We start from the raw sequence: 16274 nt of genomic DNA, 5'->3' as shown, positions 1-16274 counted from the left end.
TCTCTGCCAGGCAGATGATTGAACCAGTGGTTAACCCAGGTTGACCTGCTCCCTTTCCAATCCCGACTAATTTACCCTTCAGGCATGCTTGTAGCAAACCCCCCCACCCCCCAGGGGCTAACCTATGGCTGTCAAATGCTTCATCAGCTTTGTCTATTCAGCAGCTGGGAATGCCTAAAGCCAAGCAGTCTCTCAGCCTCAGCTGAAAGAGAATAGAACTAACATTATAGGTGAAATATTCAGATATATTTCAATTCTGAAACATCCAAGTTTTGGAGAACTGGTCATTATTTAAGGATACATGAGTAAAATATGTACCCTAAATTTGCCTAATTCTTCAAATCCCTTAATGGATAGTTTTTTTATTTATGTGTAATTTTAACTTAATTTTTACAAGACTGATTAACTATAGGAATCTGATTAGGTGATTAGTCCTTTTTTTCTTTTTCTTTTTTGGAAGGGAGGGACTCAATCTTGTCATATATTTGGTAGAACTAGGACACAGGGCCTCCCAGTTCATCCTATGATTTTTACAAGTAGCTATTTCTGTTGTAGAATTAAAAGGCAAAGACCACATCTGAGAGCATTTGCTTAAGATAAGGTAAAAAATCCTATCCCGAGTGGAGATGATCACTAATCCTAAGGAAAAGTGCTAAGTATTTATTTGTTGCCAGACATTGTGTTTTTCCGGAACTAAGGTATCCTGGTCAAAACCCAAAATGATTTAGTGACTAACTCCCATTTACTGGCTATTGGAAGTGTTTGGCTAAATCTAAGTCAAGACTAAGAGAAGAATGATTAGGCGAGTTATTGAACAATACACAGCTGGTAAAACTTCACTTTGCTACCTAGACTCAGGCTCAGTATTCTAATAAGATATATCAGCCTGTTATGTCCCCTTCAACACAAGAATTTTTTGGTGGGAAGTATGTTGGAAAAAGCATGGCGACACAGTAACTAAATCAGCTTGTACTTTAGCAGTCTCACTTTGACCTGGCACTGAAGCTCTTGGGGAGGTGGGGGGAAGGTCTGTGGGCTGCCCTACTTTGTCATCTTTAATTTTTTACTCAAGTTTATGAAATAAACAATTAAGGACTTTAGGCCCATTAAAACCCCCTCAAATTTTGTTTCAGTCATTTAGATATTCAAGTGTCACTAAACCAAGTCAAGCCAACAACTTTTTATGTAATGCTTACTATGTACCAGGCATTATAGTGAACACTGGAAATACAAATAAGCAGCAAACAAGATGGCCCCTGACATTAAGGAGCTTATACAAGACATTCTATTGGGGGGCAGATAAGATAGAAAAGAATCTAGAAAGGGGAGCAGGATAGAAATGAAGTTGTCCAATACAATGGCATTGCAGAGAATGTGTGGGAGAAGAGTCAAGTGTAGCCTGGAGAGAAATGAAGAGAGGAGTGGATGGCCTGGACATCTTTCTTGAAATGGAGGTTGTGAAGGAACAAGTCCATCCAAGGACAATGCCAGCGGGACCTTCCAGCATGTAGAGTGAACTTCCAGGGTAGAGAGGTTTCTGGAGCTAGGCAGACAAAGCCTGAGTAGAATTGTTTCCCCTCTAACCACCTGGGCTTCATCTTTATCTCCCTTTTTTATCCTGCATGTCCAATCCTCATGGATTTTTTTAAACCCTTACCTTTTGTCTTGGAATTAACAGTATCAGTGCCAAGGAAGAAGAGCAATCAGGACTAGGCATTTTTAGGATTACGGAATTTGCCCAGGATCACACAGTTAGGAAATGCCTAAGGCTAAATTTGAACCCAGAACTTTAGATCTCCAGGGCTGGCTCTGTTCACTGAGTCACTTACCTGCTCCTCCCAGCCCCTCAATTATCATAGACTCTTTAGACTATTTCTTACACATCTCTTCAGTCTCATGGACTATCCATTGGATAAACAGCATCCTAGAAGCCATGGCCTCTGAGAAAACTTTCCTCATCTCCTACCAGACCAATTCTAAAATCCTGCTGGACTTGCATTGTCAATTAACTAATGTTGCAGCAGGCATCATGCCAAGCAATTGGGGATGGAAAGAAAAGCAAAAATATAACCACTTATGGATCAGAAATAATTTGGATTTAGAGACTGCTAGGTGGCTCAACAGATTGAGAGTCAGATACTTCCTAGCTGTGTGACTGTGGGCAAGTCATTTAACCCCAATTACCTAGCTCTTTCTGTTAAGGTGAAGAGAACCCCTGGTAAGCTGGTATAAATGGGCAATCAGGATTTTACATAACCTGGTCTGTCAGGGTAGTCTCTTCAAGGCTAGAGAGCAAAAATAGCTGCCCCCTCTGACCTTGGGCCAGTGAGTAACCAATCTGACTGCTTCTCAGAGATAGCGAGGTTTAATCACCATAACTGGGTATGGAATGAGGGAAGTGGATTGAGGTTTATTCCCTACAGCTAATAGAATCTAACTTGTTTTCCCATCTACTGACTTGGATGGCAAATCTCTTCAGTCCTCCATGAAGCCGTCTATGCTGACTTTCCTCTCTGCCAGAAACCCTTCTATTCTTACCTAAACCTGGGCTAAATTCACTTAGGAATGAGTCTAGATTATAGATGGAATAAAAGTGGACACAGGCTTTCAGGAGCGATCCAGTCGCCCTCTGGGGATGTCCCCCAAAGGCAAACTGACAAGTCCCATCCGCTCCCTCTCAGATCTTGTTCTTCACAGATTCCACAGGAGTTACAAGTCTCAGATGGTTTCAGGCTCTTGGCAAATTCTCAAACAGGAATGGTTTCCACTTTGCACTGGAGCAGGGGTGTGGGATCTGGTTGTCTCTCCAGTCAAGGCACAACGCCCCCGGGCTGGCCCTTAGAAATCCCAGCATGCCCTCCCTTCAAAGATTCTAATAGGGTTCACCCCTGCCAGTGTTGCTTCAACAGCATTGTCATAATCGCTTTGTAATCCAGTTGCCTTTCCAAAATTCTAACATTGCATTTCTCTTCTGTCTTAGAGTTATCACTAAGACAGAAAGTAAGGGTTTAAAAAAAAATGAAGGCTCAGAATGAGGAAGTACTGGAAGATAGCAAGCAGGTATGGTTGGATTAGAGACAAGTCCAACAACTGTCTATTTCAGGGAGGGTCAGAACCCATCTTTCCTCCTCATGATTGGTCTCCCTTGAGATCAGGCCCCCCACTTTGGAGAGATCACTGGTATATTGAAATAGAATGTTGGATTTTTCAAGGAGACTTGGTTTATAATCTTGCCTTAGACATTAATTTTATGACCATGAAACCTTTCTGAGACACAGAAGAAGATAGAAAGTGGGTCAAAGGGGCCAAGGACCTCAAAGAATGACTCCCTGGAGCAACCGGATCCTTCCATCTCTTCATAACCCAGAGCTATAATGTGTGAAAGTATATAAATTTCAGTCAGAAAATTGAAAGCACAGAAAATATTTTATACAGTGAAATTATGTGACTAGGTTAAAAAAAAAGCAAATCTCCAAACTTTTCCATTTGTATTCTTTTGTTTTAGTCTATATGTGTGTGTCCTAAGTATAGGGATTGCTTTCTGGAAATGGAACCTGATTACTTTGAGCTTTCAATAAAAATTACAGTATCACCTTGTTCTCTATTTCTTCTACAAGAAAACATCCAAATCATCTTTTCAAATGCAAAATGAATTTTGGACCTACATATATTTCAACCCAGAAAATATGAAAACATAAAAAAGGACAGTCATTTGTTAAAGTTCTTCACTTGTACTGCCTTTCTTTGTGTGGTTTCTTTCATTTGTTGGGGGGGGGGGGAGAAAAAGAAAAAATTACATTTGGCATTTTAACTAGAAAATCCAGGAGGATTAAGACAGATTTAAATGAAAGAGAAGCTTATGTAAATACAACCATCTTTGAATTGGAAATCAGAATAATTTTTTTTCCTGATCAGATACAGAAAGTCCTGTTGAGAAAAAGATTCTTCCCCAAATGCTCAAGTGAGCGTTTGGAATGAAAGCTCAACCAACACAGTTGGAGGGCAGAGCTGGGAAAGGCAGGGATGAAGCTTCATTTCCTAGGAGGGAAACTATATATTTGTACTTAATAGCCAAAGTGGAGGTCTGCAACTTAGGTAGAAATGGGTTTCATTGTGTTTCTGTAACAACAGCCAATGCAGTTGAGTATAGCACAATAATTTGTGACTAAGAATTTAATCGTCCAGATGTTACTTCTGGGGTTTTCTCCTGAATCTCTTAACTGCAATCATCAAATGGCAGTGTTTTTCTGGCATCTTCATCCCTTAAATGCTAATCTTCGTACATGCTGACTTTAGTTTACACTGTTCTCCTCATCCTTCTTTAACTACTTGGAGTGCTTCCTTTTTAATGTTAGTATTCATTGATCCTGAGAGAAGGAAAGAGAGAAATAATTTGGGTTGGAATTAGTTTAAAATGACATGCCGCAGGTATATGACCCATAGCCACCTTGCTCCAAAAACCTTTCAATTAATAAAGTAGTTTACAAGCCTTCCTATTTCATCTTATACAAGGACTAACGAAAAGCAATCTATTCAGTAGACACCATAGGACTTACAGGCAATGAATGAAATTTATTGAGTACCATCTGAGGATAAGATACATAACCAAAGATACAAAATTCAGTGAACTACTCTGACATCCCCCCTTTCTTTTTTTGCATGTGCCATACCACACGTTCACCTTCACCTCCACTCTCCATTCCCCATCTCTAAATACACCTAAGCAGTCAGGTAGCCCATGCAGGGTGGTAGTCCCCAAAGTTTTTTGATCATGCAGCCAGAGATACAGTGGATAAAAGACTGGGACTGGAGTCAGGAAAACCTGAGTTCAAATCTGACCTTAATCACTGCCTGTGTAAACCAGGAAAGTCACAACCTTTATTTGCCTCCATTTCCTCAACTATAAAATAGGGATAATAATAATTCCTACCTCACAGAATTGTTGTGAGAATGTAATGAGATAATTTTTGTAAAAAGTCTTAACTCAATACCTGGCACATAATATATGCATATAAATGCTTATCCCTTTCCTAACACTAAAATAAAATAAATAAAAATTTAAAAAACAGCACATACCTCCAATATGTGTATATTTACTTATAAATTACATGCTACTAAACTAAGAGTGATCTACTTTATAAAATAGACATTTTAAAAAGGTAGAATAATATTTGATCCTAATATCAATATGGGGTCACCAGCACTTATTGAGGAGCGGAATGACATGATCAGATTGACAATTTAAGAAATTCACTTTGGAAGCTGTGTGGAAGATGAATTGGAATGAGGAGAGACCTGAGTTAAGAAAACCAGTTCAGAGCTGATTGTAATAATCACAGCAAAAAATTTTGAAAGCTTGAGTTATCATGGTGATTATATAACTAGAAAGAAGAAGACAAAATTTTGGAGAAATAGCAAAATATTAGTCCTTAGAGGAGCCCACATCCCTCACAAATAGTCCAACAAAACTAAAAATTCATCAGAAGGAATAATGCTTTCTTTAATCTAAAAGAATTTTCTATAAATTCATTTTTCCAGTCCATGATTGCCTGAAAAGGCTGCTGAAATTTTAAGGAAAAGCATGTAAGAGAGACAAGCTAGGAGAGGTGGTAAGTAAGATCTAAAATCACTCAGGTCCACAGCAGAAAAGAGGGCCAGAGCAGGGACCAGATCCACCCAGCTGGTGAAGACAGGAGAGAACAGAGCCTAGCACAGGGCAACCAGGGAGACCCATCCACAGAAAAAAGACAAAGGCCAAGCAATATCTAGACATCCCAAACTCAGTCCTAGAACCACAGAAATCCTAGGACTAACCCAGCATCCAGGCATCCTGGACCTGAACCACAGCATGAAACAAGCCAGGTAATTGCTAAAAATAGGCCTGCTCTTACACTGAATTTAATCATCAATCAGACCTATAGTTGTGAACCCACTGACACCATTCCGAAAGACAAGAGTGGTGTTTGATCCAAGCATAAGCCTCAGTATTGAAATGAAGGCTGGAGATGTGAGTGAATAAAAGAAAACAAATAACAAAATGAATAAATACCCTGAATTGAGAGTTCAAGGGGTGAACCCAGAAGAAGAAATTAATTCCACAAGTACAAAAAAGAGCCTCAAAGAAAATATTCTGGCCATAAGGATTATAAGCGGACATAGAATAAATGAAAATAGAGATACACAATTGAATAACTAGGGAGAAAAGCCTGGCAAGTAGAATTCATACCTAGGATAAATGGCAGTAAACCAAACCCAAGACCTTTTATTATTTTTTAAATTTACTAATATTTTATTTTTAATTCAATTACATGAAAAAAAAAATTTAAGCTTTTTTTTTAATTTGAGCCAAATTTTCACCCTTTTTCCCCTATAGAAGGTAAGCAATTAGATATAGATTTTACATGTGTAAAATATGTTTCCATATTAGTTCTTTTGTGAAACAGAATTTGAAGAAATGAAGGAAAAGTGAAGAAATAGAGTAAAAACTAATGCGTCTCAGACTGCATCCAGACTCCATCAGTTCTTTCTCTGTACGTGAATGGCATTTTTCATCATGACTCCTTGAGGACTTTCTTGGATCACTCTATTGCTAGGAATAGCTAAGTCAATCATAAATATTCATCACATTATATTGCTGTTACTGTGTACAATGTTCTGATTCTGTTCACTTCACTTTTGTAGGAATTAAACTTTAATGGTTTGACTAAAATATATGAACATTATAAATAATAGAGCTGCTGATTTTAAATATTATAGCTCAAAGTCAAAATGACTTTTAATAGCTTTTATTTACAAAAGAGGTGGAAAGAGTAAAAGTAGAGAAATACAAAAAGGAATAGAGATGTCTAGCCTATCACACTAAATATTGCTCCAGTGCTCAACTCAGTCAGACACAACTTGTTAACCCTCTTAGCTGAAGTTAAACTTTCTTGGAAAGTCAGTCAAGAAAGGAAAGCCAGCTATTCACTCACCCAAGTTCCCTCCAAGAGGTAGGTCGAGACAACTCGAGCTAGAGATGACTCCTGAAGCCCTTTCTTGAAGCTGACTTTCTTCTTGAAGCTGACTTTGAAGCCCCAGAAATTCAGAGCCTTTTATAGTGGCTTCTTGTCCCTTCCCCTCTTCACAGGGGCCAATCACAGCTTCCAAATTGCCCAGCATTGTCCAAGGGGTCAGTGTCTTGTGGGATCCACTTCTTACCTCTGAAGGTGTTAATTCTTATTACAGGCTTCTGAAGGTGTAAACGTTTCTTATCTTGGAATTCACAGGTGTCTGACTGATTGGGTTAAAAGGGTGGAGCTCTCTTTACTTAATGGTTAGCTAGGTACTAATTAGGGGTACTAAAAGAAAGAGTTGACTAAGTGTTAACTAAAAGTAGACAAAGAGAATAAATAATTCCCTTTCACACTTTGCATCAATTCATGTAGGTCTTTCCAGCTCTTTCTTAAATCATCCTTCATATCATTTCTTATAGCATGGTAGTATTCCACTACAATCACATATTACAACTTGTTTAGCCATTCCCCAACTGATAGATATCCCCTTAGTTTCTAATTCTTTGCCACCACAAAGAGCCCTGCTAAAAATATTTTTGCACAAACAGGCTCTTTTTCCCTTTTTTAATCTCCTTGGGATACAGACCTCATAGTAATATTGCTGGATGAAAGGGGTATGCAGAATTTTAAAGCTCTTTGGGCATTGCTCTAAATTGCTCTGTCAAATGGTTGAATTAGTTTACAACTCCACCAGCAGTGCATTAGGGTCCTAATTTGTCCACATCCCCTTCAGAATTTATTATTTTCTTTTTCTGTCATATTAGTCAACCTGATAGGTATGAGGTGGTATTTCAAGGGTCTTTTAATTTGTATTTCTTTAATCAAGAGCAATTTAGAATATTTTTTCATTGGTCTTGAATGACACATGTAAAATCCAATGGAATTGAGCATTGGCTATGGGAGGGGGTAAAAGGAGGAGAGGGAAACAAGGTGAATCATGTAACCATGGAAAGTGTTCTTAATAATATATTCTTATATAATAAGTATATATAATAAATTAAATAAAATTGTTTTAAAATAATATTTTATGTGATTATATATGACCTTGATTTCTTCATCTCAAAACTGCTTAACCATATCCTTTAATCATTTATCCATTGTTTTGTTCTTTGACCCACTTATTCTTTAGTATTAGATTATTGAGTTTCCAATTAATTCTTAATTTCTCTTTCAATGGATCTTTATTACATGTCATTTTTGTTACATTGTGGTCTGAAAAGAATGCATTCAATTTTTCTGCTTTTCTGAATTTAATTGTGAGGTTTTTATGCCTTAACATATGATCAATTTTTGTGTAGATGTCATGCACCGCTGGAATAAAACGTTGTATTCTTTTCTATTCCCATTTTACTTTCTTCAAAGGTCTGTCAGGTCCAACTTTTCTAAAATTCTCTTCACCTTCTTAATTTCTTACTTGTTTATTTTTTGGCTAGCTTTATCTAATTCTGAGAGAGAAAAGTTGAGTAAAAATAATAAAATAAAAATAATAAATTGAATGGTGAGCTACATATGGGAAAACTCTCCAATACAGGTTCAAACTGTTCAGATACATTTCATAGAGGTAATCAAAAGTATCTTCAGTGATAAAGTGAAGCTCAAATTTGAACTTCCTTTTAGGACCAGGTGCAAGGACGTGAAAGAGACTCTTATTATAAAAATAAAATATTTATTGAAATATATAAAAACAACAAGGATTTCTAATTCTAAGGGATTCTAAATCTACCCAAATAAACTCCCTGGTTCTGTAAGTAACCACTTCTCCTGTGATTCACAGGCTACACTAATCCACCTTAATCTGATTAACCCAAATTTATACTATCTAAATAAAAACTACCACTATTATCCTTATAATTCTTAACTTCACCTTTAAATTATAAAATAGCAAAGGCTAGCTGATTGAGTCTCAACAAGAATAAAGTTAGGACATAGTGTCCAAACCAAAGACCAGGTTTTTCTTTGGTCTTCTCAGAGTTAAATCAATCTATAAAAACCACAATAGATAGTCAATAGTGTTTCCCAAGTTGGGAAAGGAAAACACTAAGATCCTTCAGATCTTTTCCACAGACAGAGAGAGGGGCTAAGATGTTACTTCCTCCAGCCTTGAGAGAGAGTCTCTGACTGTATGTCTCTGCCAACTGCCAGAGACCAACTCCCAACTGCCAGAGAAAGTAATTGACACAGAAAAATTAATACACTCAGCTCTGCTTCAAACTCCAATTCTTTCTCAAGCCAGACACTCTACTTTTTATCCCTATTCTAATAAAAACAATACTTATTTTCTAATATCAGCCTTACAATTTAGGCCTCTCACTAGAATAGTTTGACTATTTCCTCTTGTAATTCATTTAATTTCTCATTTAAAAATCTAGATGCTATATGCATCTATTTGGTTTATATATGTTTAGTACTGATATTACTTCATTGTCAAATGATACCTTTTTAGCAAGATATAGTTTTCTGCCTTATCTCTTTTAACTAGATCTATTTTTTCTTTAAATTTGTGTGAGATCATGAATTGCTGCTACCCCTGCTTTTTTTTCTTCAGCTGAAGTATAATAGATTCTACTCCAGCCCTTTATTTTTACTCTATGTGAGTCTCTGTGCCTCAAATGTGTTCTTGTAAATAGCATATTATAGGATTCTGGTTTTAATCTATTCTGCCATCTTCTGTTTTATGGATGAGTTCATTCCATTAACATTTACAGTTGTGATAATTAAAAATCCTTACACTATGCATTTCCCTCCACTCTGTCTTCCCTCTGAGTATTCTTTTCTCTATTTCTTTTCACCTTGTCCTTTTTCACAAGTGTTTTACTTCTGACTACCATCTCTCCCAATATGTCTTTCCTTGTAAAGGACACTGCACTTCCTTTTTTCCTGTCCCTTTGTAAGATTAAAAGTTAATATCCAAATACTTCAAGTATTGTATTTTTATAATAATTTATAAATAATATCTTTCAAAAAGGAAAATGATAGCCTCAGTCAAGAGAGAGTTGCCCCCACCAAAAGTGGGAAGAGAGGGTAGAGTTCACAGAAACTTATTTGCGAAATGTGAGGACACGATGTGGGGATGAAAGAAAAAGGAATTTGGGGAAGAGAAAAAGAATTCTGAAAATGGATTCTTTAGGTTGCAACATTCTAATTACATACCTTTTCACTTTCCTTCAGCATAATATAGATTTCTATATCTGAATATGTACATTACTCCCTTTTTGAACCAAATCTGATGAGAGTAAAGTTCAAGTGTTGCCCAAGAATTTTCTTAAGATTAGAATGGGGCCAAACAAAAAGCAATGATGCCATGAGACCACAAAAAAAATATTAAAACAAAATCAAGAAAGGAAAAATGAGAAAATGTAAAGTATATATTATCAAGACAAATTTCCTGAAAAACAGGTCAAGAAGAAATAATCCAAGAATCACCAGACTACCTAAAAATACAAATTAAGAAAAAATGGCACAAAACTTGAATAGTATCCTTCCAATAATAATCAGTGGAAATTGCCCAGATTCTTATAAACAGAAAGCAAAGAAAAAATGAGAAAAATATTCAACAATGACCTCCTGAAATCCCAGAAATATTATATCCAAAAATCAGAACTTTCAAGTTAAAAAAAAATATTGCGAGCAGCTAAACAAAAAAGCATTCAAATACCAATGAGTCACCATCAGGAACACATAGGACTTGGCAGCTAAAACCTCATATAAAAGGAGAGTTTGGAATGAAATATTCTGAATGACAAAATATAAAGGCATGGGGAGAAGAGGATATAAAATGATAGGCAGAATAAATACAGATACAGTCATAAATAAAACAAACTTCAGTGTACTGAAGGAAGAGCATAGGGAGAGGGAACATAAAGAGAAAAGGAAAGACTCAAAGGAAATAAGATTAAAATAAAACCCATTATCTAGGACAAAGAAAGGAAAAAGTAAAAGGGGGCAAGATGAAAGGAAATATGATGTAACTGTGAAATGGAAAAGAATAATAAATTGGTTTAGAAAGAAGAATTCAGCAATATATTGTTTATTATAAAGAAACCTGAAACATAAATATTCTTATAATGAAGATGTAACTTTGAAATGGGAAAGAATAAAAAATTGGTTTAGAAAGAAGAATCCAGCAATATATTGTTTATTAGAAAGAAACCTGAAACAGAAATATTCTTATACTGAAGACGAAAGGTTAATACATAATCTATTATGCTTCAAGTGAACTTAAAAAAAAAAAAGAGTAGCAAGTTTGATTTTAACCAAGGCTCTAGTGAAAACAGACAATAAAAAGAGAAAAGCAAGGAAACTACATAGTGTTTGAAGGCAAAATAGACAACAAATCAATATCAATACTTAACATGCATAAAATAAAAATAAAATTATAAGATGAATAAGACAGTAAAACCATAATTGTTAGGGGACTTCAATATAACTCTTTCAGGCAACTGTTAGTTACTGATGGGGCTGACAAGTGTATCATACTGTCAGGGCTCAGTTCTTTGTGCTGGGTCTCTCTTGCTTATAGTTGGAATATTAGAGATGGTTGTGACCTAGTGAACTTCAAAAAGCTAAAGAGAAAGCTCTTGAAGTCTGGGAGCTGGAGTTCATATAGGGATTTGCTAGAAGCTGAGCATCGATTAATAAACATTTATTTTAATCCCTCAGCTGCTAGTGTTATAGGAGAGACACAGTTTCTTTATAACTTATTGGTCTTCCAGTCTCTGCCTACTATGTGCCAAGAACTATCCTAAGCATAGACTGATAAAAGACAATCTTCTTCTAATGTGGCAACAATGGTCCTGAAGAATGAACAACTTGATCCAGCTCAGTGAAAGTGGAGACAGCAACCCATTCAGTGTTTATGTTTCATAGTAAGGCAGATGGTTTGTTACCACTCCTTTAACTGTGAGTCCACTCTTTCCAGGGACTGAAGTGATAGATGGGAGATAGTAAACACCTAGTTTGGAGAAAATGCTCTGTAATGTCTGTTCTTGCTTTATCTTTATAGGATGCATCACTTTGTAAAAGCTAATTGATGTTGTTTGATTAAATTATATTAGGAGATAATCACTAGAGGACCTTATATAAGGGAGTTGATAATTGTAACTAGTATTCAACATGGAGGAATAATAGGGAGTTTCCATCAAACTTATCCTATGTATTTATACGTGTATTTATGTATGTATAATCCTAGCACATGCTAAGGCTAGAACTATTCTGAAGGTACATATATAAGCCCATTATTTCACTCATATTGGATCAATCACAAAACCTATAAAGGAAAGCATTTACTTCCTATAATCTTACTTAATAAAGTGAACTTTCATGCCCTGTTGCTTGTAAATTTGAATAATATTTAGCTTTTTATGATGAAACAGATGATTCTTACCTTATAGTGTTTAATAGGAAAAGGAAGAATGCAAAAGGGCTTTGCAATGTGAACTACTGAGTGATTGACAGGGACATGTTAGGGGAAAGAACACGAAGGAAACATATAAAAAAATCAGGTTTATTTTTGGGAAGGTTGAGAGGGAAAGAAGGGTAAAAGGGTAAGGAAAATTATTAAAATTATAAAAACCTAATTCATATAAACCTATCTTAGCCATAACTTATCTAAGCTGAAAACATTAAGTTTCCCCAATACAAATCCCACAAATGGAGTCCAATGTATGAGCCAAGATCTTCAGAAGAAACTGCCCAAAGCAGGACAAATAGAGAAGTGGGTCTTTAATCCTCTGTCCAACTGCCAGCAGCCAGTCCAAGCAGGATCCCTCTCACTTGAGCTGGTATCTCCAAAAACCCAGAAACCTGGTAGATAGATGGAAAAACCTCCAATATCCAAAACCTTCTCCAGGAGAGAGAAAGGTTTTCTTCAGTTGGAATCTTGGAATCTTCCCCCAGATCTTGACCTAGGCTCCCATGTGACTCTCCATCACATGTCCCTGTCAATCACTTGGAAGTTCACATTGCAAAACCCTTTTGCATTCTTCCTTTTCCTATTACAAGTGACAGGCCATTCTGGTTGTTTTTAAAAATGATTTCTAAGATAAAAACCAGATATTCCTAATCATATGCCTTGAAATGCTGACATTCACTAAAATCATGAAAGTAGAAAGAGCACACTAGAGTATTGTATTGAGGCAGTATCTTACAAACACAACCCAATAACTCAAGGGGCTGTGAAGATTAAATGAACTCTCCCTTGCCCATCTTTAGATTTAATCACCAGAAGCATATACACCCCACTTACACTTGAGTGGAGCAGGTCTCTGACCCATGTGTGCAATAGTGAGTGACGAATCAGAATTGACTGACTTCTCCCTGGACAGTCCTATGCAAAGCTTTAGCTGTAATTGGTACACACAAAATGGAAGGAAGTCACAGGAAGTGATGAAAAGAAAAGGTCTTTAAAAATGCCAAGAACTTCCTGTGAAGTCGGTCTTTAGTCTTCAAGTTAACTTTGGACTAGCTCTGACTGAGGATCTCGGACTGCTTCTACTTTCCTTAAAACTACCATGTGGGGTGAGTGAAAAAGGCTGCCTCCTTTCCTGGATTTTCTGAAGGGACTAGTCTCAGGAGAGACCTACCCTCTTGAGAGAGACTCCCTGCATCCCCAGGTCCTAAACTCAAGGCTGACGCCTCTCCAGCTAAAGGCTAATTAGCCCTGCCTGGGTTGAGCCAGGGGTCAGAGCAAAATACTTAGTGGATAGGCTAGATATCTTCTCTCTGATTTTCTTACTTTTACTCTTTCCATATTTTATAAATAAATTGTCGAAATAAATCTCTTTGGAATTTGACTAAATTCCTGCTGACCCTACTCCCAAATAATCCAGTCCAAACCTTTTATCCTAACCCCTTATACATTCTGCCCCCTTACAGGGGTATTCCTAGAATTCTGAGGGTAAGATGTAGCCTTGATATGGGAATCTATAATTTATCAATGTGAATGAGAATCAAGAGTTGGATCATCAGAGTTTCCATAAAAACTATATATGTATACAAATCATTGTATCATATAGCTGTAGATGATATTTTACTACTCATTTCTCTTCCTTGTTAGTAGTATTGTTTAATGTCTGAAATGATTTTGTCATGGATTCATCTAGCTCTGTATGATATTGTGTCATTGCTATATATAACAATATAGAATAAATTGGGTAGGGACTTGGGCTACAAGTTCAATAGCTGACTACTCTAAAATAGTCACGCTAAAACTGGGAGTAGCTAAGGAATGCTTTATCTACACCTGGAAACATCTAGAAAATCAAATTCAAGAATAAACCCTTGCATCAGCCAGCTAAAAACGAAAATATTCCTGCTCTGGGCTGAGGCCAGATTCTCTGGATTACTGGAGTCTAAAAGTTTGGGGACTGGGTGCCAAGCCCTCAGGATTAAATCACTGTTGATTGGGAAGGGGATGATTTTATTTCCTTCACCTAGATCTATGTAATCCTGTCCTCTTCCCTCATATTAGGTAGCATAGGTATATTAGAGCAGGTCATGGTGAAACGTTGCAATATAAATTTTGAAGTTTTGTTGAACCGCATGGAGGCAGCTAGGTCTAAGAGCAATCCAAAGTGAAGAGGGAAGAGTTACACTTAAAAGATCAAGGGAATACTTATAGTGGCTCTTTCGGTTGTGGCAAAGAACTAAAAACCAAAGGAGTGCCTATTAATTGGGGCATGACTGAACAAATTATAGTATGAATGTAATGGAATACTATTAAGCTATTAAAAATTATTAAAGAGATGGTTTCAGAGAAACCTAAGAAGATATATGAACGGAGGCAGAGTGAAATGACAATAACATCAGCATAGTAAAAAAGAAAAATTTTGAAAGATTTAAGAACTCTGATAAATGCAGTGATCAACTATGATTTCTGAAGGCTGATGATGAAAAATACAACCTACCTCATGAAATAAAAATGATGGGCTAATGTGAGAATGAGACATATCTATGGACATGTTCAAAGTGGGAATTTGTTTTGCATTATTCCATTTATTTGATTACAAGAGTTAGACATCCAAATGAACCTGTAAGATCTGGATATCTTTATCAAATTGTAATTATCCAGCATTTCAGTGATTTTTTTTACTTCTAGTAGGTCTAGAAGTTTTATTCTTACTGACTGAATAATGAACTCTGACAAAACTATTGATATACTTTGAAGTAAAATTGTTCAAAAATTATAGAAATTCTCAGATGGAGATAGAATATTGCAACATGACTTTGTAGCATGCTATATGTCATAAGGAATATTGTTTAAGTAAATAAATTCAATTATTTTACTTTTCTCCTGTTGATTTGCATGCCACTATAAATCCTAGTCCACTAATCTTTCTAGTATACAACACTGCCTGAGTTACAGCTAGATGTTGAGATTTTGGTTAATCTCAACATTAATCATGGTCAATCGGTAATATCTATAGAACATTTGGGTTTGCAAAAAAAGACAAATTCTAGTTCCAAAAAAAGCCAACATTTCCATGGGTTCGGGTTAAGGTAAAGATATACTTGTTTGGTTTATGGTCAGGAATAGTTCTCTTTTTAACTAAGCTATGATTTTTTTATTATAAACAAGGATAACACATTTCAGGGTCAAGCCAGCAGTCTCCCTGGGCTTACTGGTGACACCACAGAAATTTGGGGAACATGAGCAAAGAAAATCCTGTAACACTTTGATGCATCGACCCGTAGAGTTCGGAACACCCATCTTCAGCATTGTGACCTCTTCTGGCTACATATTTTCAGTTAAGTTTTCCTTACATCTAAGGATCTGCCTGGCAACACTTCCACTACCATTATTACCTTTTCCTGTCATGTTGCTAAATAATGCACTCTCTCTCAGTCAAACCTGGGCTCTAGGAATAAAACCTATCTTGTATGCCACCAGCTATGAACATGTGTTGGGATTTTTCTTCCATTGTGGTAGCACCATAATTCTTAGTCACTAACTTTACCAATAATACGAATGTATTGCTGTCCCACGGTGAAGATAATGGCCTCCACTTTAGTCCTTAGTCATCCGTGCCACAGGTTCTGTGTTCTTTCCACAGAGCAACCCTTTTCTTCTTAGTGGATGTATTTTAGTCATTATCCTCTTATCCTAGTTAAAATAAAGACTAACGATCTGGGTTTGTATCTATCTGCTCTCTGAGTAGATTATCCTTTTGAAGTTTTTAATTACTGCTGTTGCAATCCACAGGAATGGCTGTTTTCATCGAGCCT

Source organism: Monodelphis domestica, chromosome 1 (genome assembly GCF_027887165.1).
Source record: "Monodelphis domestica isolate mMonDom1 chromosome 1, mMonDom1.pri, whole genome shotgun sequence".
Classification (NCBI taxonomy): domain Eukaryota; kingdom Metazoa; phylum Chordata; class Mammalia; order Didelphimorphia; family Didelphidae; genus Monodelphis; species Monodelphis domestica.
Note: the sequence above shows the minus strand (reverse complement) of the source record.